Here is a 23,883-nt window from a genome sequence, read left to right as displayed (position 1 = left end):
GGAGATGGAATGGGTGGGAGTGGTTTCTATGCCTTTTTCTTTTTGGCTACCTCCCATGTAAGGGGGAAAAAGCCCTTGGTATATGTATGTATGTATGTACTTTGTCCTACTCGCTGGTGGCAGGGCTCGAAGCACCGTCCCGTCCCGTCCCGGCGATCGGTGCCTCGTGTAGCAAGACCCTAATGAACCTGCTCAGCCAGCCAGCCAGGCAGCATCCTGCTCATTGTATGTATGGCAAGCCCATGATATTTCAAACCACTTGACGATAGGGATGATTCGCCTTTGTATCTGAAAGTTCAGTATATCCAAAAGTATTTCTTGCAAGATGCATGCTGGCCAAGTGTATTAGGCACCACTACTTGTGGCAGAGGTTGGTTGATTGTTGTGATGGCAGTTTGAACCCTCCCATCAGTGAGTTGGACCAAGTGCATGGTTGATTAAATGACATGCTACAATGACCTCTGTAAGGGGCATCATCCTAACCTCCTGATATGGGGGAATTTGCGACCGTTGATCCGAATCAGTAATTTTTTTTTCCTATGACTAATATGTCGCACATGTAGATACAGTACAACAACAATGAAGTATAATGGATTACAAGGTATTTTTGCAGTGCTGTAATTTGATAGAGTTGAAAGTATTAAGATGGTTTGGACACATGGAAAGAATGAGTGAAGAAAGACTAGTAAAAGAGGTATGGAAGGCAGATGTGGAGGGAGTGAACATGAGGGGACGTCCTAGGATGAGGTGGATGGATGGGATGAAGGGGGCTTTGGGGAAGAGGGGAATGTCTGTTGAGGAAGGACGGGAGAGGACAGAAGACGGGTGAATGGAGAATGGTTGTATATGGATGATGATGTGATGCATGAGGTGAAATGGGTGGGGGGTGAGGTAGTATGTGTGAGCAAAATTTGACGCAGCCCGAAGGGATTTCTCCCCGTCTCCTTTTATGCAATTGGGGGTCGCCGATTTAATGAAGCGGCCTTGCTGTGGATGTGCTGTGACTTGCGACACTGCTTCTGACCCAGGGCAGTGGACAAGGTGCAGGAATGACCCGTCATCCAGGAGGTGCTAAGATGAGAGGGAGGGTGGGGTGTGTGGAGTGTATTCAGGGATGGAATGGGTGGGAATGATGTTATGCCTTTTCCTTTTTGGCTACCTCCCTTGTAAGGGGGAAAAAGCCTTGGTATATGTATGTATTATCATTATCATCATTATTATTATCATTATCACCATCATTATCGTTATCATCATCATTATCACCATCATTATCACTATCATTATAACCATTATCATTAACACCGTCATTATCATTATCACCATCATTATAATTATCACTATCACCATCATTATCATCATCGCTATTATTATCATCATCATTATCATTATCACCATTATAATTATCATTATTATCATTATCATCATTATCATCATATAATGTCAGTGAAGGACAAGATATAATTTTAGGAAGGGATACCGGACAGAATGTCAATGAAGGCCAAAATATCATGATAGGATGTAATGACAGTGGAAGACAAAATATCACGATGGGATGTAATTATAGTGGAGGAAAAAATATCACGGTAGGATATGTCACTGGAGGACAAAATATAATTTTAGAAAGGGATGCCGGACATAATGTCACTGAACGACGGGAGGCCGGCGTGAATCACGGTGATGAAGGGGGACAAAATGTACAAAAGAGATCGGATGACCGTGATCGACCAGATGTCCGTGATGGGGGAAATGTTAATTTTGATGGGAGAAATGTTAATGAGGCATTGAACGTCAATGAAGGACCAAATAATAATATAGAGCAAGGTATAAATGAAAAACAAAATGATAATGTAAGACATATTGAAATTCAAAATGTGTCAAAAAGAAATAATCACGAGTTTCTTAAAAACATGTACTTTAATGCTCGTAGTATTAGAAACATTTCAAGAAATACAGGCGTATGTCAAAAGCGAAAATCTCGATATGATAGGAATAACTGAGACATGGTTAAATGGTACAGAGTTCGAAGCTGAATTTAATATTGCGGGATTTAAACACTCGCCAGGATAGAAACCACAAGAAAGGTGGGGGTGTTCTATTGTACGTTAAAAACAATGTTCATGCTTATGTTTTAGAGATAGTGAAACAGGATGCATATGATAGTTTGTGGGTTGAGTTAACCCAAACAAATGGACAAAAAATGAATATAGGTGTAATATATAGGCCAAAGACATTATCATTAGCAGACGACAAACTGTTATTTCAAGAACTGTCTAGTTTCTGCAACCGGGATTTATTGATAACACTGGGGAACACTCATTTTGTTGCATTTAAAAAAAGACTTTTCTATAGTCAACTTGAGTGTGCTGATTTCAAATCTGAAGTCGGGTTTTGTCTGCAAGCTACAGATTTTATGCAATTTGACATTTTTATTTATTTTTTAAATTTTCGTTATTATAGGAAATTGCAATATCAGCCACAATTCTTTTGTTCACTTGAATCTTAAAACAGTATGAAAGCCATTTCTGTACATTTATTAAGGCAAAAGAAACAGAACATTAACAGAACATCTATCCCAAAGTTAGATTAGCATCCTTCAGAACATCACCACAGCTGATGGAAGCTTATCAATTTCTTTGTGTATTTTTTTCAGGCAGGAATTTGCGTTTGTAACTTTTGCGTTTGTACATTTCATCTGGGCAATTTCGTTTAATGCTCCAGCAGTAGTCAGCCATCATACTTTTGTCCCAGCGCCCTTGGTAGCGTTCTTCCATGATCTTTAGGTCTTGGTGGAATCGTTCTCCTTGTTCGTCACTCACAGCCCCCAGGTTGTCAGGGAACTGATCAAGGTGGCTGTTCAAAAAATGAAGCTTGATGCTCATGTTGCACCCGAGATCACGAAAAGCGAGGAGCATTCTGTTCACAAGTTCACTGTAGTTCTCCGCCTTATTGTTTCCAAGGAAGTTCTGAACGACTGCCACAAAGGATAACCATGCTGTCCTTTCTAAAGCGGTCATCTTTGCAACAAACTGATCATCACGAATTAGGGTTCGAATCTGTGGGCCATCAAACACGCCTGCTTTGATCTTCTCAAATGATAACCCTGGTAAAGCTGTGATGATGTGTTGGAAACATTCACCTTCGGTTTCCAGTGCCTTGACAAATTGTTTCATCAAACCTAATTTGATGTGAAGAGGAGGAAAGATGATCTTATCTCTGTTTACAATTGGGTCTTGTATGATATTTGGCATGCCTGCTTCAAGGGTGTCACGAATAGGCCAGTCCTTCTGGACCCAATGTCTGTCTCGTGCTCGGCTGTCCCACATACAGAGGAAACATGGAAACTTGGTGAAACCTTTCTGTTGTCCAAGAAGAAAGTTGACCATCTTTAAGTCTACACAAATTATCCAATTGTGCTCATGATACTTTAATAAGTCCATGACCATTCTCATATCATCATAGTCTTCCCGCAAATGCACTGAGTGACCGACAGGTACTGCTCCATAAACATTGCCATTATGTAAAAGAACACACTTTAGACTGCGTTTTGAACTGTCTAAAAAGAGTCTCCATTCAGCAGGACTATAGTAAGGTACACCCAGTTCTTTGAGAAGCCCTGGGATGTCATGGCAGTAAACAAACTGTCTGTCTTTTGAAAAGAAGGTCACAAAAAGCTGGTCACGCTTTCTGAAATATGATACTTTAACAGAGTGATCAACAAGATTTCTGCCTTGTAATCTTGATGCCAAAAGCTCTGCTGCTTTCTTTGAAAGACCTAAATCCCGCACTAAATCATTCAGTTCAGCCTGGGGAAGAGGCTTAGGGACGGGGAAAGGTTCAGTGTCTGAAGAACAGTCCTCCGATTGTGAACACTTTTCTGACAATTCACTGTCACAACTGTCTTGCTGGCTTGTATCATGTCCAATGTCTTTATCGTCCAATGAAGGCAAGCCTTTGAAAACTGGAACAGGTACTTCTTCAGAGTGCGGAACAGGCCGAATAGCTGAGGGAATGTTCGGATACGTAATCTTATGTCGGTTTTTCTTCCCAACACCCGTTGTGTTTACCATGCAGAAATAACAGTCAGTTACATGGTTGGTGGGTTCGCGCCAAATCATTGGAACTCCAAAAGGCAGACCTTTGCGTTTTCCTTTGGTCCAGTCTCGAAGCATTTCCTCACAATTGTGGCACACAACATGAGGAGCCCATTGCTTGTCTTGATCACCAAGATGAACTTCAAAATATGCCTTGTAGGCACGCTTGACGAACGAGGATATGTTACGTCTCTGACGATTGAGTGTGTAGCATCCACATATGTAGCAGAAGGCATCAGGCTTGTTTCTGCAATGATGTCTCATTCTGGAAGCCATGTTTGAACTGAAACAAAAGAAGAATGATCAAAATATTAGAAGCTATCTATATATATGGACGTTAAAATGCTTATACATGGTTTACGCAAGTTCACATATGTACAATTTCATTAACCTCAAATTGCATACAAACTAGAGCTTGTAGAGAAAAACTAATTTCAGATTTGAAATCAGCGCCTAAAACTCTTTCAAAATCCGTTAAAATATCCAATGCAACTCAAAGTTACTGAAAAAGTGTTCCCCTGTGTAATGGGTGATTTCAATTTTACTGACATTGATTGGATGACCCTTGAACATGGCCATATAGGTAGTCGCTTGATTGATTTTCTTGGTGACAATTACTTAATTCAGCATGTAAAAGAGCCCACAAGATATGGAAACTTACTCAATCTTTTGATCACTAGCCGCGAAAGCATGGTAACTGATGTAGAAGTCGGTGAATCTGTTGCAAATAGCGATCACAACCTAGTTAGATTCAAACTCCTAAACAATTTTAGAATAGATACTTGTGTTTCTAAAATACCCGATTTCAGTAAAGCTCAGTTCATGGGACTACGTCAGGAGCTTCAGCTTACAGATTGGGAGGCAAAATTAAACGAAAGACCTGTAGATCAGATGTGGGAAATATTTCAAAATACGCTCACTAAGATGATTCAAACTTACATTCCTTTTAAGGACAGAAGTCACCCAAATCAGGCTCGCCCAAAGTGGCTCGACAAAGAAACTGAAAAAAGTATTGGTAAAATGAGACGGGCTTATAAGAAATATAAGTGCTCGGGTGCATCTAATGACTGAAAGTTATGTATCAATACAGAGATATTTAAAAAAGACAATAAGAAAAAGAAAACTACAATACGAAATGAACATCGCTGATAAATCCAGAGAATCCCAAAGAATTCTATAGTTACATTAGAGATAAAGGTTGTTAGGAATCACATTGGTCCACTATTATCTGCTGACGGTCAACTTGAATATTCAAATGAAGGAATGTGTAATATCTTAAACAATTATTTTAGCTCGGTATTCGTAAACGAAACACCTCAAGGTGAATTCCAAACTGAAACCTGTGAAAAGTCTGGGGTAAACTTACTACGGTAAATATAACAAGAAAAAATTAAAAGGTGTATAGACAAACTCAAAGTTAATAAAACACCAGGGCCTGACGGTTGGCATCCAAGAATCTTAAAGGAAATGAAAAATGAGATTGTTGTTCCATTATAAATTATTTTCAAGAAATCCATCATATCCGGAGATGTCCCAAGAGTGGAAGCTAGCTAACGTTACTCTCATATTTAAAAAAGGTGACAAAAAGAAACCAAATAACTATAGGCCTATAAGTTCGACTTCAATCGTAGGAAAAATAATGGATACTATCATCAGAGATGCTATCGAACATCATTTAGAAAGTAACCGTTTGATAAATGATAGCCAGCATGGTTTCAGACGGAAACGTTCTTGCGTGACTTACTCGAATTCTACAACACAGTTATCTTGAATTATGACAAAAGAAACAATATAGATTTAGTATATCTAGACTTTGCAAAAGCTTTTGATACCGTCCCACACGAAGGACTACTTACTAAATTAGCTTTGCATGGAATAAGTGGTAGCCTATTAGGTTGGACTAGTAATTGGTTGAATGGTCGAAAACAGAGTTGTTTTAAATGGAAAAACTTCTGGATGGAAAAGTGTTGCAAGTGGAGTTCCTCAGATTTCCGTTCTTGGGCCACTTCTATTCATAGTATATATAAATGATATAGACCATGGACTAAAATCTGTTTCCAATTTGCTGATGATACAAAACTGTGCGGAGTGGCAAATGATCACTCAAACCAAGTAGATAAATTACAGCAATGGTCTGAAAAGTGGCTAATGAAATTTAACACAAGTAAATGCAAGGTAATGCACATAGGTAAAAACAACTAAGTACGATTACAAGTTATTTGGAAATTCGTTAACAAATGTGGATAGTGAAAAAGATCTCTGCGTAATTATCAGTAACGACCTCAAATCATCCAAGCAGTGTATTTCAGCCTCTGAGAAAGCAAATAAGATTCTAGGACTGATTGCGCGATCTTTTGATTTCAAAAGTCCATCACTCATTAACAAGCTATATAAATCGTTCGTCCACATTTGGAATATGCTGTTTCTGTATGGTCACCGAATCTCATTAAAGACATTGAGAGACTGGAAAAAGTACAACGGCGAGCCACAAAACTGACTCCAAATATCAAAAATAAATCATACGAAAATCGACTAAAACATATGAATCTGTTTTCCCTAAAAAAGCGTAGACTCAGAGGTGACTTGATACAGGTCTTTAAGATTCTAAAGGGAATTGACAACATCAAAATGTTCACATTGAATGAGAATCAGACAAGAAACAATGGTCTCAAACTATCCGGAAATAGATTCAATTTGGAAGTAGGTAGAAACAACTTTGCCAACCGTGTAGTTAATGAATGGAATAAACTTCCTGCACAGGTAGTGCAATGTGGTTCAGTTCGAAGCTTTAAGACTCATTTAGATAAACACCTAAGCAAGTTGCTGTAATGATTACAATTTATTTTATATTTGTTTTTGTTTTGTTATCATTTGTCTGTTTGATTTTCATTTATTAGTTGTCAATTTATTATTTACTGTTTACCTGTTTGTTATTCAACTATACCTATGCATTTATTTATGTATTTTGTTTGTTGCATACATTATTGTAGTTTCTTATGATTTTTTTTCGCATCCGACCTAGATATGGACCAAAAGGTCTCCTGTCGGCATGCTCCGCCTTTGTAATAAAAAAAATTGATGGTTTGTACGGAGCTGCCTAATGTAGGCCTTATGGTCTCCTGCAGTCTCCTTTATTCTTATGTCCTTGTGTTGTATGTGTGATATAAAAAGAGTCATTAAAATATTTTAAAATTTTGAACTGTTGTGGTATTTTTCCATTAATCTCTTTGGTACGAGTCAGATGATCGCGGGAAGCATCAGCTGCCTGATGCACGATGATGCATCGCCATACTCGTGTTATTCAGCAGCATTACTCGTTCTCTTCCACTATGACTGTTATAACCACAGAAAATATGATCAGCAGGCCGATTCACAGAATTTTGGAGTCACTCGGCCACAACTGCAAAATAGATATAACCATGACGCAGATGCCGGCATCCTCATGTAGGTATAGGGACAGTTTCCCACATTTTCCGCCATTGTCACTTTATCACATACAAGAGGACAGCTTCCAACATTTTGTTAATTTCATGATCATTATTAATGTGCGCCAAGGATAATGTGACTTATGGATATCACAATTCAAAATCAGAAATCAATATATGAAAATAAGAATATTAATGAAATTGAAATGCCCATTATTATGGAGTCCTATATCAATATATAAAAGTATAATTATTTCGGTGATTTATAATTATATACAAAAAGGGGTTGCAGTTTGATAACAGTTACTCAGTAGTGAGGGCGACTGCCATATCTTTTCACGCAGCTCCCGACCCCACCCACGAAGAATAGTCGAGTTAGACAAAAGCCTTTATTGGCTTCACTGTTGTAACTAAGATAGAACTTTGTAAATCACATGGTAGAGCGGTCAGTCCCCGTTCCCTCGGGTTTGGGTACAAGTGCTGTGGGGAAGTAGTAGGACGGACGGCAGGAAAGAGACTGCGAGTACTGCGGTATGACCAACTCCTCCTTCACTACCTCGGTCAGAGTGCAACAACACTATCGCCCTGAGAGGAGGAAAACCAATCGACGACGCGGCCCACGAAGACCGGAGGAGACTGCAAGAGGCCATTACTATGAGTACTGCCCTGCTGTCTAAACGATAACCTTGGCCCGTTTGAATATATATTAGATCACGTCGCCCTCTTCGTTTTTCCAGTGCAAGTTAAGGTGCATACACATCTCTACGTAATAGATTGTTATCCAGTTCTTCAATCAGCAGTGTTAAGTATATTGATATAGGCTAGGAACAATATCCAACAAATCCTACATTAGCAATCAAACCCCACATGTCTTTACATCATAACCGATGTTCTTAAACAGCTTTAGTATGCCTGTGAGCAAGACTTCTATTTCACACATGTCCAATCCTGGATGAAAAAAAAAAACACCAATACTGCTATCACTCACCACTACTTCCTACATAGAACAGGACTTGTGAACGGTCAGATCGTAAGGAGTGGATTTCTGGATTATGAAACCAAAACAGATTAGTTACCCCTTGATAGAGCTTATGATACACTTACACTTAGATGACTTCTGTCGGTGATCGACGCAGCTAGACTGGGGTCCCACTGTGACCAGGCAACTCCCTCACATCAATGGTCCAATCGATCAGTCGGTTGGCGTTGGGGCTGGTGTATCCTGGTGTTGGCGGCTGCTCTGTCTGGTATTTTGGCCAACCATATATCCAGATGTTTTTTGAAGGTGTCTGGAGACACCCCTGTTATGTTTCTCAGTTGCGGCGGGATGCAGTTGAACAATCTTGGCCCACTGAACGAGAAGCTGTTGTGTATTCTGGACTTGATGCTCAGTGTTGATCCAGGAGCAGTCCTCACATAGCACAACCTCCCTCTTCTTTGGTGGACTGTTTCTCGAATACAAGTGTTGGGCACCCTCTTTTCTAGCACCTTCCAGATGTAGATGATAATATAGCGTTCCCTGCGCCGTTGGAGATAAAACAGCTGCATCTCCTTCAGCCTCTCCCAGTAATTCAGTTCCTGGAGCCCATGTATTTTGCTAGTGAAAGTCCTTTGGGGCCCTTCAATCTCAATAATTTCTGATATTTTCTAGGGACACCAAAGTTGGCAGCAGTATTCTAGTTGTGGTAGAACTAATGATTCCCACAGGGTTAGCATACACCTTGGACTTCTTGTCTGGAAGGTACGTAGGATCCACCCTGATAGATGCCTTGCTTTTAATGTTGCTTGATTGATGTGATGGTAGAAGGAGGCATCACTGTCCATACTCTCTCCCAGATCTTTCACTATGTCCTTAGCAATGATTTCTTGTTGGTCACACTAATACTTTGTCGAGTTCTTGAGATCTAGATGGTGGCCATAGCGTAAAAGCTCAAACTTGTCTCCGTTCAGTGCCATGTTGTTCTCCTCTGTCCACCTCAGGATTTCATTAAGGTCTTGCTGTAGGTCATCGGCATCTTGTTGTGTGTGCGGATCTTCATTTCCATTCGCGTGTCATCGGCGAAGGATGTAGCTGTAGAGCGTTGAAGGTCTCTGTCTATGTCCCCTATCATGATGAGGAACAGTAAGGGACCCAGTACAATACCTTGGTGGACACCGCTAATAACACTGCTTGCCTGTGAAGGATTTCCTTGGACGTTGACTCGCTGTTTCCTATCAGATAAGAAGCTGTGCAGCCATTTACCTAGGACTCCACATATTCCAAGCGCTCGTATTTTGTGTAAGAGAATCCCATGATCCACCTTATGGAACGCTTTTGCAAAGTCGAGGTATATGACATCGACGTTGTCCCCATCTTTGGTGTCGTCCAGTATTCTGTCATAGTGAGCGGGTAGTTGCGAGAGGCATGAGCGTCCTTGTCTGAATCCATGCTGGCCATTGTTAAATGCTTCTATGGTTTCCAGGTAGTTAACGATTGCTTTCCGCACTACCCTTTCCATTGTTTTTATCAAATGGGATGTTAGTACCACTGGTCTGTAGTTTCTGGTAATGCCCTTGCTACCCCCTTTGTGTATTAGGGTGATTGTGCCATATTTGAGGGCTTGTGGCACATGCCCTGCTTGTAGAGACATAGTCCATAGCAGTTTCAGGGGTAGAGCTAGCTGAAGTTTACATTTCTTTAGCAATTGGGCATGAAAGCCATCTCGTTCTGCTGCTGCATTTGATGCGATCTTGTTGATGGCCGCTATTATTTCTTGTATAGAGATCTCTACTGAAGATAATTGGTGTGGCGTCTCCTGGGGTTCGCTGAAGAAGGTGTGTGGATCGATTACCTTTCGGTTGGCTAAACACACTCTTGTATTGCTGTTTGAGCAACTCTGCTATTTTGAATGGGTCGCTCTCGATTTCCCCAGCTGGATTTATATGTGGTCCTATGGTTGGTGTACTCTCTAGTTTCTTGTTAGCATATGAGTAAAAGACTTTGCTATTCATTTGAATATTAGAGATTGCTCGTAGTTCCCCTTGAGCCCTCTGGTCTTTGTAGGACTGAATGTGTTTTCCCTCGATTTCCTCGAGTTCTCTTTGAATATTAGTAGTGGTTGGTAGGTGGGTGGTCTTTTGGAGTTTGACTTTTAGCCTTGTTCTCTTCTTCATCAAGTTTTGTCCTGTCTCTTGGAATAATTTTTCTTCGTTTTTTAGTATTTGTTGGTTTAGGAGGCATCTTCTCTGTAGGATGTCCAGGGCTCCATCAGCGTCTTTGTCTTGGAAAAGAGTTACCCAGTCGGTCCGGCCTAGTTCTTTTCTAATCTCGTCCCAATCTATATCTTTGCTGAAGAAATTCAGGTCTTGGAGAGAGGAACAAGGGAAGTGTGCCTTTTGTTGAGCTATTTGTTGTTTAGTAAAATGCGTTGTCATAACTTTGATAAGACCGTGGTCAGACATTGTTGTCTTGGTAACTTGATATGCATGTACTAGATCATAGTTGTTACTGAATAGTAGATCAAGTATGTTGTTGCCTCTTGTTGGAACTTCAATGAATTGCTTGAGATAGGCTATATCGGCTAGGCTGATCATTTCCATTGCTTGCCTCTGTTCATTTGTCGTTCCTCCTCGTATATTCCTAGAGGGCCAGGTTATTATTGGTAAGTTAAAATCGCCTGCAAGTATGACTTCAGTGTAGGGGGATGGCAGGTGATGAAGGAGTGGTTGTAATTTTTCTTAAACTTCTTTGAACATTTCCTCTGTGGTGTTTGATGGTCGATACAAGGTTGCAATGATTAGGTCGAGCTTCTTTACATGTACAGCTGGCAACTCTGTTGTTTATTTGAGAAGGCAGTAAGAACTTCGGTGTTTGCTGCTAAATCCTCCCATAAGTATGATGCTACCCCTCCATGACTTCTATCCACCCTATCAGCTCTGAATAGGGTGAAATTCTGAATATTAATTTCTGCATCTAGGATAGCTTCGTTAAGGTGAGTTTCTGTGAGGGTAATAAAGGTAGTCCTCTCTTCTGCTGCCAACTCTTCGAGCACTGGTACTTTACACTGGTTGCTTTGTGGGTAAAGCCCTCTGATGTTATCCACAAAGAAACAGTTTAGTGGCAGCTCCACCTCCCCATCAGCTTCCGTTTGTGGTCGTCCGCTTGGACTAGTAGCCTCGTCATTATTATTTGTGACTGTTTTTCTAGTGCTAGCATTCGTTCCATGAGACGCTCTAAAAAAGCACTCTGGTCTGCTGTGCATGTTGCTGGGGCTAGGGTGATATTGGTCTAGCGTTCTATTACTGAATCCTGGACCTGGTTTATTTGCCAGCTTTTGTCGGCACCAGTGCTAGGTATATTTGGGCCAGTTGGTGGTTGTGATGTGGTAGGTTTGTGTGGACCTGGAGCTGCTTGTCGTCGGGAATGGGTTATAGGTTGTACCTTTTGGTCATTATCCATTCCTTGTGGTCTCTGGGTCTGGGTTTCCTTTACGTGAGGGAATCTGCAGTTCCTCTGGTGGCATGTTCCCTTGTGGAGAGAGCGTCTGCATACAAAGGGGTGGAAGTTAACACATTTCCATCCCAAAGTGCATCTGGACCTCTTGTCTAGCCCATGCCTCATAAACTTTTGGCAGATTTTTGGATGTGACTCTTTGCATCCATTACCCACTACACCATATTTACATTCATTCCTTAAGTAGTATCTGCATGCTTTTGGCTTCATCTTTGTTTGGGGATTCACTGGCCCTGTGTTAGACGGTGCAGAGTACTGGACAGATGCAATCGAGGTACCAGGTGTGTCCCTCTTCTCCTTCGGGTTGGGGTTAGCCGTGGGCGGTTTAGGGGCATCCATCCCTTATTGGTGTTGGGGTTAACTTAACTATATCAGTCTGGCTGGAATTCAGGTTTTCTGGTGTACTACCTAGATTATCCTTTACATTCTCCTTTGTTTGAGATTCCTGGTTAGATGTAGGCGTACTGCCTAGAATTTCGTTCATCTTTCCCTCTGATTGAGATTCTTTGTTTGGTATTGTACTGTTGTCCAGTATGCTGTGTGTACTTGTACTACTTGGGCCTTCACTAATATTCTCCTTTGTTTGAGTTATTTGTTTTGGTGTGTCGCTTGTATGTGTTGGTGAAAGTGGGTTTGATGCGTTCAGGGAGGCACTGATATCTCTTGTCAGTTTGATCGTTTTTGGGATTTTTTTTTTTTTTCCTGCCAAATTAAAGCGTCTTCCGCCTCCTTTGTTTCGTTCATCGCTACGTCGTCGTCCCCGTATATCTTATCAAAACACATTTTACACGTGCATTTTCTGTTTGTTTTTATGAAGACATGATTTGATATAGGGGAAGCCCCTTGCAAAGATAGTGGATCCAATTAGGGCATCCATTGCAGCCTGTGGTGTGATCAATGTCTCCGTCCGCGCCACACGAAGCGCAAATATCTGTATGTGATTGGGCGGAGGCAGCGGCCATGAAGCTTTGTGCGTTCGACGCTTGATCGCTTGGGTTTGTTTACGAAATTGGATTTGCGGGGTTTCGCTTATATGAGGCACGCACTTCACATTCACTCTCACTCGACTGGGACTTTGATGTTGTGCGTGTGTGTGTACTAATTTATTGGATAAACTCTTCAGAACAAATATTTTCGGTAAGTAGGGGTAAACCATGTCAAAGCATTTCTAAAAGTGCCTTTGTACATTTGAAAAAAAATTGAAATAGTTTAGACATTTGCGTCACGAAAGTTGTAAGCAAAGAAGGAAACCACACAGGTAAGGAAAAGATTATTGTAGGCGTTTGCCAGACAGTGCCTACATGATTAGATTGATGCCTGGAAGTTGCAGTCCATTATGGCTGTAGCTGTCTAGGTGTTGGGTACTTTAGAATGCTGTAGGTTAGTAATGAGATCAAATTAGGTCTTGTTCTGTTGAAAGAAAGCCAGCGTTTCAAAAATTGTAGAGGGGGCTGTCAAATAACAATAGCCCCTTAAGAACTAGGAAGTAGTTAACGGTATATGCTGATGTTTTACAACAATTCCAAGTACTGAATAAGAATTTTGACTTAGGTGTAGAATTAGGTATATGTTAAGATGCATGCTAGTCTTTTCTAATCACCGCTGATGTTACTGTTGATTTGTGGTACTATTCATATCTGGGGTTGAAAATACTGAGAATGATAAAGCTAATTGTGATACAGGTAAGAATTGCAGACTTGAGATTTAACATAATGTAACCTTACCTAATTGTTGGTAACTGTAAAGATGCTCGTCTTAGTGTTTTGAAAATCGTTGCTGACGTTACTATGAATTTATTGTATTTAAACATGGGCTAGCAGATGATATAGGGAAGGGTTGCAGACTGGCAAACATATTTGTGAATACCTAAAATTATGTAGAATCATAACTACATTATTGTAAAAGATATATATGTATGGAAGAGAATGAAAATGATCTTGTATTAACTTATCTCGTATTGAATACAAGAAACAAAATGAACAAATATAATTGAAAAATCTATTTGCCATGAGGGAGAGAGGGACTGGGTAGGTTATATATGGTCAGAGTAGGAGAATACTGTGCTTGATTTATCGTTTATTTGAACAGTGTTGTCATTTCTTTCATTAATCACTGGCTTTGCATGCTCCTCTAAATTGCAATACTTATTTCCCAATGCAGTCCCCAGATGGGGGTGGGGGTTTCGTACAAACAAGTGATTTCCAATTGAAATGGAACACCCAATTTGGTCAAATCAACAGGAAAACTGTTGGGAAAAAAATATATGGATCATGTCAAGAACAGTGACACCAATGATCCTCATCTAAAGAATGGCTATCCCAACATAACATAACCCAACCCACAGTATTCCCTAATTCAGATAATGTCAAGATTAGCGAACCCAACATATCTATATCAAAAACAGCAAACCTGATTATAGTAATGTAAAGAGTAACGAACCCAATAATCTTTTAAAGAATAGTGAACCCTACTGTGATTGTGTTCTCTAATCTTAGGTATGGTCAGAATTGGAGAAAACTGCTTGTCTTATTGTTTATTTGAACAATGTTGTCCTTGTTTCTCTCATTAATCACTGTCTTTGCACTCCTCTTTAATTCTAAATACTTATTTCCCAATGCAGTCCCCAGACATGACTGGTATGGGGGTTGGGGTTGGTACAAACAGGTGTTTTCTGATTGGAACAAAAGACCCAATTTAATGAAGTCAACAGGAAAACTGTTGTAAAAAAAAAATCAAATCTAATAGCCTGTTGGGTGTTTTGTGGGTATTGGGATTTACATCCTTAAGTGTAGTGTGACTTTGGATAATGTAATACATTATTTTTTCACCTAATTTACCTCAAGTTCATTATGTGAAGCTCTTGTAAACCAGTAAGGTGATATTTTCTTAAGTCAGGTATTATGTACAAAATGCCACAAGACAAAGGTAATCCCTGTATAAAAACACAATTGCATATTTTGCACTTCTATTTTATTTCCTAATACAGAAATAGAAAACTGTACATATAAAATTAAAATAAATTAAGGTGATGACGTTAAAATGTTGATGTTCCAAATTGATAGATAGATAGATAGATAGACTTTATTTGGCAATAAATCAATGTACATGAAGTGCAAATAATGACAAGAACACATAGTTCGAAATAATAAATGTAAATTGCCGAGGATAACACAAAAAGCATGAACGCTTATTTCCATTGTGGTCCTCATCAGGTAATTTTTCTACATTAAGTCACACGGACAAACATACATAGGGGGTTGAGGGGACCAGAGACACTCATGAGTAATACCAGTCAGTACACATATGACACATAAACATTGTTATAGTTTTGCTAATATTACTGAAATGTTTGTACACATAGGAACATTGAGTCCAAATATTTGAGCACCATCCAAAAGGAACATTGCATTAGGCAAAGGAACAACAAAATAATGTTAAACTGTAACAAAACAGTATGAGTGAGTACTGTAACGGAGTAGTACCATTAATAATATACTGCATTTTTCTACATCTGTATCAACATGTATGAGTGAGTACTATATCAGAGTAGGACCATTAATGATATACTACAATATTCTACATCTGTAACAACATGTAGTTATAGTGAATCCTACACTGCAGCTAGGGTTACGTACTAATTAAATCTAACATTTTACCTGAATCTCAGGATGGAGTGGGCAATTACTATGAGTAGTACATTATAACCTGAAGCACCAGAGGTAGGGTACAGGGGACCAGTACTCGAATGAGTAAAACAACAAGGAGAATGAGGAAAGAGGTCAGATCATAACTGTTCTCGGAACCTACCTGAGACATATGCCATATTATGACTGGCAAAACAAAGGTGGAAACCAATTTGTAAACATCAATCATTGTTATGCTGAACTAAACTTCTGAAAAAAGGGGGGGAGGGGAGGTCAGAAACAGTTATGAGTGAACGCAGATATGGATGGTATTACTCATGGAATCAGGTATCCCTCACTAAGCTAGTAGTACACAAAATCAAGGCTGTTCTCTGTCCATAGCTGAGACATATAGTAACCCTTGACTTTTTTCTTGAAGGTAACCTTGCTATTTGTCTTCTTAATGGACACAGCTAGTGAGTTCCATAGTTGAGCACCTGTGAAGTGAAAACTGTTTTTGGTGAAGGGACCTGCATTAGGTACAATAAGAGACTCTTGACTGTTCCGGGTTCGGTTCTCAGCCGATAATGTAAAATTACAGCTCACATATGAGGGAGCAGAATTATGAATGACATTGTAAACCTGGTTTAGTTTCAGCTGCTGGACACAATATTTTACCGGTAACATTCCTACCTTGCTAAATTCTTCAATACCAATATGACTACGTTGATGTAGGTTTAGGTATGAATCTAATTATCTTATTCTGTGTAACCTGTAGCCGGGACTGGTTTTTTCAGATGTTGAAACTGGTACCTGCAAAGAATTCCTCATTTGATCTTGGGAGGCTTTTTTGAAAGTTCTTTTACTCCCATCTCCGACGTTTCTATGTAGGTTGGCAGGTTGCATCCTGTGCAATTATTGGCCACATTATTGTCTTCCCTTTTTAGGGAATTAATGGGTGTCCATACAGAGGAGGTATTATTTTCCAACCAAGAAAATAATAATGATAATAATGAAATAAAAATAAAATGAAAAATACAATAATAGTTGTTCCGCTTTTCATACTTGCATGATGGCTTTATATTATTTTGGTCATACTCTGATTTAAGACTTCATTTCTAATCAGACAATTTTAATGGTTTAAAAGAAATTGATCTATTCTTGTTATCATACTATATATCCATTTAATTTTTGTATGGTTTTAATGAATATATGAAATAGAAGTGCAAAAATATACTTTTTGTGCAATTTTGATCAATGAAATAGAAGTGCAAAATATAATGGTGATTTTATCCTTGATGCATTTGAATTGTTTATTCTACATCTATAAAAATTGTTTTATAATGATAAGCAAGAAAATGTAGGATAGTAGACATTATCATGTGGCATTTTGTTGCATATCCTTTCCAACTTGTCAGTTTCTGTATTAATGACCATTTCTCTCATGATTCTATAAATGGTCAGTAGGTCACCTATTTTTCTTCTTTGTTCCAGAGTTGGCATTTCCAACTTTAACAATCTCTTCATATGACAGTTTTGAATTTGTTGGGGCCATATTCGTAATTGCTGTTCATATTCTTTCAATTTTCTTTATATTCTTTTTAGCATTGGGTGTCCATAATGTTGCTGCATACTGTACTCCAGTTTTGGCCTTCTCAGTGTGATTACTAGTTTCTTTACCATTCCTTTGTCCAAGTAGGTAAAGGCCCCCTTTGTTGGTCATAGCAGTTTTTTCTATCTGTTTTTCAGGTGCCATGTCCTTTGTGATAATCACTCCAAGGTCTTTTTCAGAACTCACTACTTTCTTTACTTCCTTTTTACCGATTTTATATTGTCATGATATTCTGTAACCCGGTTTACAAATATCCTTTTTGTAGTGACAATTCTGTATTACAGACATTTTCTTAGCTAGTGAAACTTCACAAAATTTATTTCAATGCTTAATGGAGCAAAAAGATAAATAAATAAAAAATAAAAATATAAATAAATAAATGGATGAATAGAATAAAATAAAAATACATACATATACCAAAGGCTTTTTCCCCTTTACACGGGGAGTAGCCAAAAAGAAAAAGGCATAGAAATCACTCCCAACTATTTCATTTACCATATATTCCACTTCCCTCAACCCTCCTCCCTCCCTCCTGTCTTGGCACCTCGTGGATGACGGGTCATCCCTGCATCCTGTCCACTGCCCTGGGTCAGAAGCAGTGTCGCAAGACACAGCACATCCACAGCAAGGCCACTTCATAAATTCAGTGACCCCCTCTTGGTCCCCTCATGCAGAAAAGGAGAAGATGGGGAGAAATCCCTTCGGACTGCGTCAAGTTTTTTCTCATACATGCTTCCATACCCCCCATCCCCCACCCACTCCCCCTCATGCATCATAGCCTCATCTATACACAACCCTTCTCCATTCACCCCTATCTTCTGTCCTCTCCTGTCCTTCCCCTACAGACATTCCTCTCTTTTGTAAAGCCCCTTTCACCCCATCCATCCATCTCATCCTAGGACACCCACTCATATTCACTCCCTCCACCTCCACCTTCCACACTTCTTTTACAAATCTTTCTTCACTCATTCTTTCCATATGTCCAAACCATCCTAATACTCTTTCATCAACTCTATCTCCCAGCTCCCTTTCCACCCCTGTTCACCTCCTCACCTCCTCATTTCTCACTCTATCTACTGTAGCATAGTAACCTGTATCATACTTCTCAGACATTTCATCTCAAACACATTCAGACTCCCTCTCTCTTCCTCTCTCATGTTCCATGTTTCTGCCCCATACATTGATGTTGGCACAATCACTCCTTCATATAACCTCCTCTTAGCATCCATTCCCAGATGTCTATTTCTCATTACACTTTTTAATCCACCAAGGCATTTACTCACTTCTCTCAATCTACATTCTACCTCCACCCCACTCCTCCCTTTCCTGTCACATTCGCACCCAAGTATCTGAAACTATCCACTTCCTCCAGTCTTTCACCCTTAATACTCACTTCCAGCCTGCTGTCACTCTCTCCCCTTGTACATCTCATCACCTTACTTTTGCCCACATTTATCTTCAGCTTCCTTCTTTCACACACCTTCTCAAACTCTGTCACTAACTTCCTCAATCCCTCCTCTGATCCTGCTACAAGCGCAGTGTCGTCAGCAAACAACAGCTGGCTCACCTCCCACTTTTCTCCATTTCCTTTAACCATCTCCAACCCCTGACCCACTACCCTTCCATTCATCTGTCGCACCACCCCATCCAATTATAAATTGAACAACCAGGGTGATATAGCACACCCCTGACGAAGTCCCACCTTTACCTCAAACCATTCACTCTCTCCATTTCTAATCCTAATGCAAGCTCTACAATCATAAAAACTCTTGACTGCTCTTAACAGCTTTCCGCCTATCCCATATATCTGCAGTATCTCCCACAGTGCCTTCCTGTCTACCCTGTCATAAGCCTTTTACAGATCCATAAAAGCCCAAAAAACATCCTTCCCCTTTCCTATAGCTTTCTCACATATCTGTCTTTTCACAAAAATCTGATCTACACAACCCCTACCTGTCCTAAAACCACACTGTTCCTCACCAATTACTCCCTCTGTTCCTCTCCTAATCCTCTCAATCAAGATCCTCCCATAAGCCTTCCCAACTACACTCAACAAGCTGATCCCTTTGTAACTACTACACTCACACTTGTCCCCCTTTCCCTTGTAAAGCGGAACTATACAGGCACTCCTCCAGTCCTCCGGTACTCTACCCTCTCTCCAGCAAACATTAAATAACCTCACCAGCCAGTCCACCATAACTGTACTTCCTTTCTTCAGACATTCTGCATTGCATCCATCCAACCCAGGTGCCTTACCTGCTCTTATCATCTTAACAGCTGCTTCCACTTCATCTTTCCCTATTTCTCCTCCATTTTCCTCACTCATCACTCATTTTCTTAGCACTTCCCACTGCAACTACCTTTCCCTCCCTATCCTCCTTCACATTTAGCAACTCCCTAAAATACTGTGCCCACCTTCCTCTCACTGCCTTCTCTTCCATTATCATCTCTCCATCTGCACCTTTTACCTTTTCTTCTCTACTTAATTCACCTCCTCTTCCTCTTTTAATTTCCTTCCAAAACATCTTTTTTATTGCTTTCAAAATTTTCTGTCATACTCTAAAATAAATAAATAAAAGCATGGCACAGGTAGAGAATATTGTTAGGGATCTTACAATTTTTAAGGTTATCATTAAAGATTGTACTCTGTTAAGTTATCTAGAGAAAAGATGTAATCTAGTGAATCTATCACTGGTGTGTCAAGTTCAAAAATTGAATTATTTACTTTCATTGGGAAGGGCATCAGTTTGTACAGGTTGAATCTAAATTCAGAAGCGAAAAGAACCTCTGTTATTATTGAAGAAACACTTAAGTGTGCAGTTTACAAGGGATAATAGAATGGTATCTTTACTTCACCAAAGAAAGGTTGGAAATTACAATCTTTCTTAGGTGAGTTAATTATCCTTACAAGTTGGGGCATTGGGAGAAGGGAGGACATGACCAGAATTTGCAACAACTAAATTTTGCACAAAGGATTCCAGGACACACAGGATTCCGATCCATTACTTTGAGGATAATTGACTTGCATATTAATTTTGTTTACCTTAAATAACTTACATAATTCTTCCAAGATTTTGTTGTTAAATTCAGCAGCATTGTCTGAAACTAAGATCTTGGGAGCTGTGGAATTACAGATTCGTTCATATATTACTGAAACAATTGTTTCGGCTCTCTTATTTGGAATGGGTTGTAAAATACAAAATCTTGACAGATAATTAATCAATGGCAAGAAACACATATATCCCTTTTCAGACATAGGTAACTCAAGCATTTTACTGGTTATAACATTTACTACAGATCCTGTATCAATAAATATTTGAATAGGTCTTTTGAATAAATTTACTCACAATGATGTGTCCTACAGAAGTCCTTCCAATTGTTACAGTAAATGAGAGAGAAAAAATCTCCTGTGTTGTTGTTCTCTTTGTCATCCCTTTTCAGTACACTATAACGTCTGTCCCTCTAAGGTTAGCTCTGTAGTGTTGTTTTATTTTGTGTCTTCTGGGGTTTTTACTCCTGTTTCTGGGTGAATACAAAAAAAAAATTGGCATTCCTCTACAATCCTGTGTTCTATGTCCTACTCAATTGTGATACAAATAGAAAGTCGGGTTTCTACAATGATATTCATCATGACTCATATTTTCAGTTCCTGCAAATAATCTCATAATAACACCCAAGGAGTTCTGTGATGGAAATTTACCACTTTTTTTTTTTAATGTCTATCACAGAACTCCTAATAAAGACAACCCCGCAGTATAAAAAAATACCATGTCTTGATTTTGATAAAATGTACTGGGGACAAACGGGACGTGATCTACTTACCAGGATAAAAGAACATAAAAATTCATGAAAATACGGCCAAGAAAACTCAGCTGTATTCCTCCACTCAAGTCTTTTAGATCACAGAATAGATTGGAAAAATGCAGCCCCACTCAGGGCACGTCACTTGAAGTTTACCTAGTTCCCTTTTGTAGCTTTCTCCTCTGTATATACGTTCTTGTCTATGTACCCAATAATTGTAACTGCTGAAGAGGACCACAGTGATCGAAATATACAGTTTACCCTATATCTCAGCTTATCTTTCTCCGAGAGTGGGTTTAAGTTTTATTTTACTCTTGTGTTACGACATCTACGTTACTTGATGTGTGTGTGTGCATATACCTGTATATGTATATATATATATATATATATATATATATTGTATATATATATATATATATATATATATGTATATATATATATGTATATGTATATATATGTATATATATGTATATATATATATGTATATATATATATATGTATATATATGTATATATATCTATGTCTATATGTATATATATATATATATATGTATATATATATATGTATATATATATATTATATATATACAATATATATATGTATATATATATATTATATATATACAATATATATATGTATATATATATATATATATATATATATATATATATATATATACTGTATATACAGTATATACAAGGTGTTCAATATTTACATGGGTGGGGTGGTGTGAGAGGTAAATGCAAGGGTAGTGGGTCAGGGGTTGGAGATGGTTAAAGAAAATGGAGAAAAGTGGGAGGTGAGCCAGTTGTTGTTTGCTGACGACACTGCGCTTGTAGCAGGATCAGAGGAGGGATTGAGGAAGTTAGTGACAGAGTTTGAGAAGGTGTGTGAAAGAAGGAAGCTGAAGATAAATGTGGGCAAAAGTAAGGTGATGAGATGTACAAGGGGAGAGAGTGACAGCAGGCTGGAAGTGAGCATTAAGGGTGAAAGACTGGAGGAATTGGATAGTTTTAGATACTTGGGTGTGAATGTGGCAGGAAAAGGAGGAGGTAGAATGTAGATCGAGAGAAGTGAGTAAATGCCTTGGTGGATTAAAAAGTGTAATGAGAAATAGACATCTGGGAATGGATGCTAAAAGGAGGTTATATGAAGGAGTGATTGTACCAACAGCACTGTATGGGGTAGAAACATGGAACATGAGAGAGGAAGAGATAAGGAGTCTGAATGTGTTTGTGATGAAATGTCTGAGAAGTATGATAGGGGTTACTAGGCTAGATAGAGTGAACTGAGGAGATGAGAAGGAGAACGGGGGTGGAAAGGGAGCTGGGAGATAGGTTTGATGAAAGAGTATTAGGATGGTTTGGACACATGGAAAGAATGAGTGAAGTAAGATTTGTAAAAGAAGTGTGGAAGGCAGAGGTGGAAGGAGTGAATATGAGGGGGATAAATAATGAAGTTAGTAAGTTTGCGGACTACACTAAAATAGGACACCTGTTTAGGTCAGGAGACGACGCAGAGATTCTGCAGGATGATCGTAACAAATTATTTACATGGTCGGTGAAATGGCAAATGAACTTCAATATCTCTAAATGTAGCGTGTTAAACGTAGGGCTACACAACCCCGAAAATAGATGGAGCTTAGATAACATGCTTTTAGAGAAAACTAAGTGTGAGAGAGACTTGGGAGTTCTAGTGAGTCCGGACCTTAAAACCAGTAAACAGTGCATTAGCGCTAGGAATAAAGCTAACAGAGCATTAGGTTTCATTGCTAGGACGGTAACGAACATAAGGGCAGAGGTAATTATTAAACTCTAGCTATAGTTAGACCCATCCTTGACTATGCGGTACAGTTTTGGTCTCCGTCCTACAAAATGAACATCAATTCACTAGAATCAGTACAGAAAAGAATGTCCAAAATGATACATGGACTCAGAAATTTGCCTCCCGACAGGCTTAGGCACCTGAACTTGCACTCTCTGGAAAAACGCAGAGTGCGGGGTGATCTAATAGAGGTGTTCAAGTGGATCAGAGTTTTTAACAATGGTGATGCAAAGTAGCTCGTCCTCGTACCAGGGTGGGGATTTACGTGCACTACGTGGTCCCGTCTGTTGCCTGGAGTTTGTGAGTAGTTGCTTGCATTTTCTTTGTAGACAAATTATCTTGTTTAGTTCTTCAAAGACGTTGCGTACGATGAATGCTTGGCTGCACCAATACATGTGCAAGCACGTAATATGTCGCACGGAATTCTTTAGATGTAGTCTTTAGTTGCGTGCGTTGAGTGCTTCTCTCTGGAGACGTTTTTGTTGCGTGCGTTAAATTACGTGCGTTCTAGTTGCGTACGTTAAAGGTTCTTCTTCTTCGGAGATGTTTTAGTTGCGTGCGTTGAGTGCTTCTCTTCGGAGATGTTTTATTTGCGTGCGTTCTTTCCCTCGGTGCCGCTACTCGTTGCCGCTGTTGCCGCCCTTGGGGTACTCACTTATGGAAATGGCGACTCGCTTCTTTTAGTTACTGTAGTCTTTTGTCAAGGAGAAAGGAAATGTAGTAATCTTCTATATCTTATGGTAAATCGAATTGTACACAACGCTCTCTCCTTGAGGTTCTTCAAATGAATGAATCCCCCCAAAAACACGTATGCAAGATTCTACGTGATCTTTGCAGTTACATAAGGATTTCCTTAGTACAATGATCAATTTATATTCAAGATTCTCCCCAAAGGGCGTGATTTTACATTCGTGAACCAATTGAATTTTCTCCTCCATCCTTTCACCAATCAGATTCTTTGTTTCAAGTCTATACGGCGATATTGTTTACTTGGAATAATCTCGAGACCCTGCAT

At 39.3% G+C, this 23,883-nt stretch overlaps 2 protein-coding genes across 12 annotated transcripts in view; one reads left to right on the top strand and one right to left on the bottom strand.

Annotated features, from left to right (window-relative positions):
* Positions 1–23,883, bottom strand: part of LOC143023140 (uncharacterized) — a 168,420-nt gene that overhangs the window by 69,587 nt on the left and 74,950 nt on the right. The gene's annotated exons all lie outside the window — the stretch shown is intronic.
* The window catches only part of LOC143023111 (uncharacterized), a 29,448-nt gene continuing 18,048 nt past the window's right edge, over positions 12,484–23,883 (top strand). For 2 of the 11 annotated variants that reach the window (XM_076181610.1, XM_076181606.1), the window contains exon 1: positions 13,016–13,145. The gene's annotated coding sequence lies outside the window, so the exon portion shown is untranslated. The other 9 variants (XM_076181609.1, XM_076181607.1, XR_012966160.1 and 6 more) reach the window with 9 other exon arrangements.

This window comes from Oratosquilla oratoria, unplaced genomic scaffold (assembly GCF_046742065.1).
Source record: "Oratosquilla oratoria isolate Oo_2021 unplaced genomic scaffold, ASM4674206v1 SCAFFOLD45, whole genome shotgun sequence".
NCBI lineage: Eukaryota > Metazoa > Arthropoda > Malacostraca > Stomatopoda > Squillidae > Oratosquilla > Oratosquilla oratoria.
The sequence above is the reverse complement of the archived record's forward strand: the minus strand, read 5'-3'. Positions and strand labels throughout refer to the sequence as shown.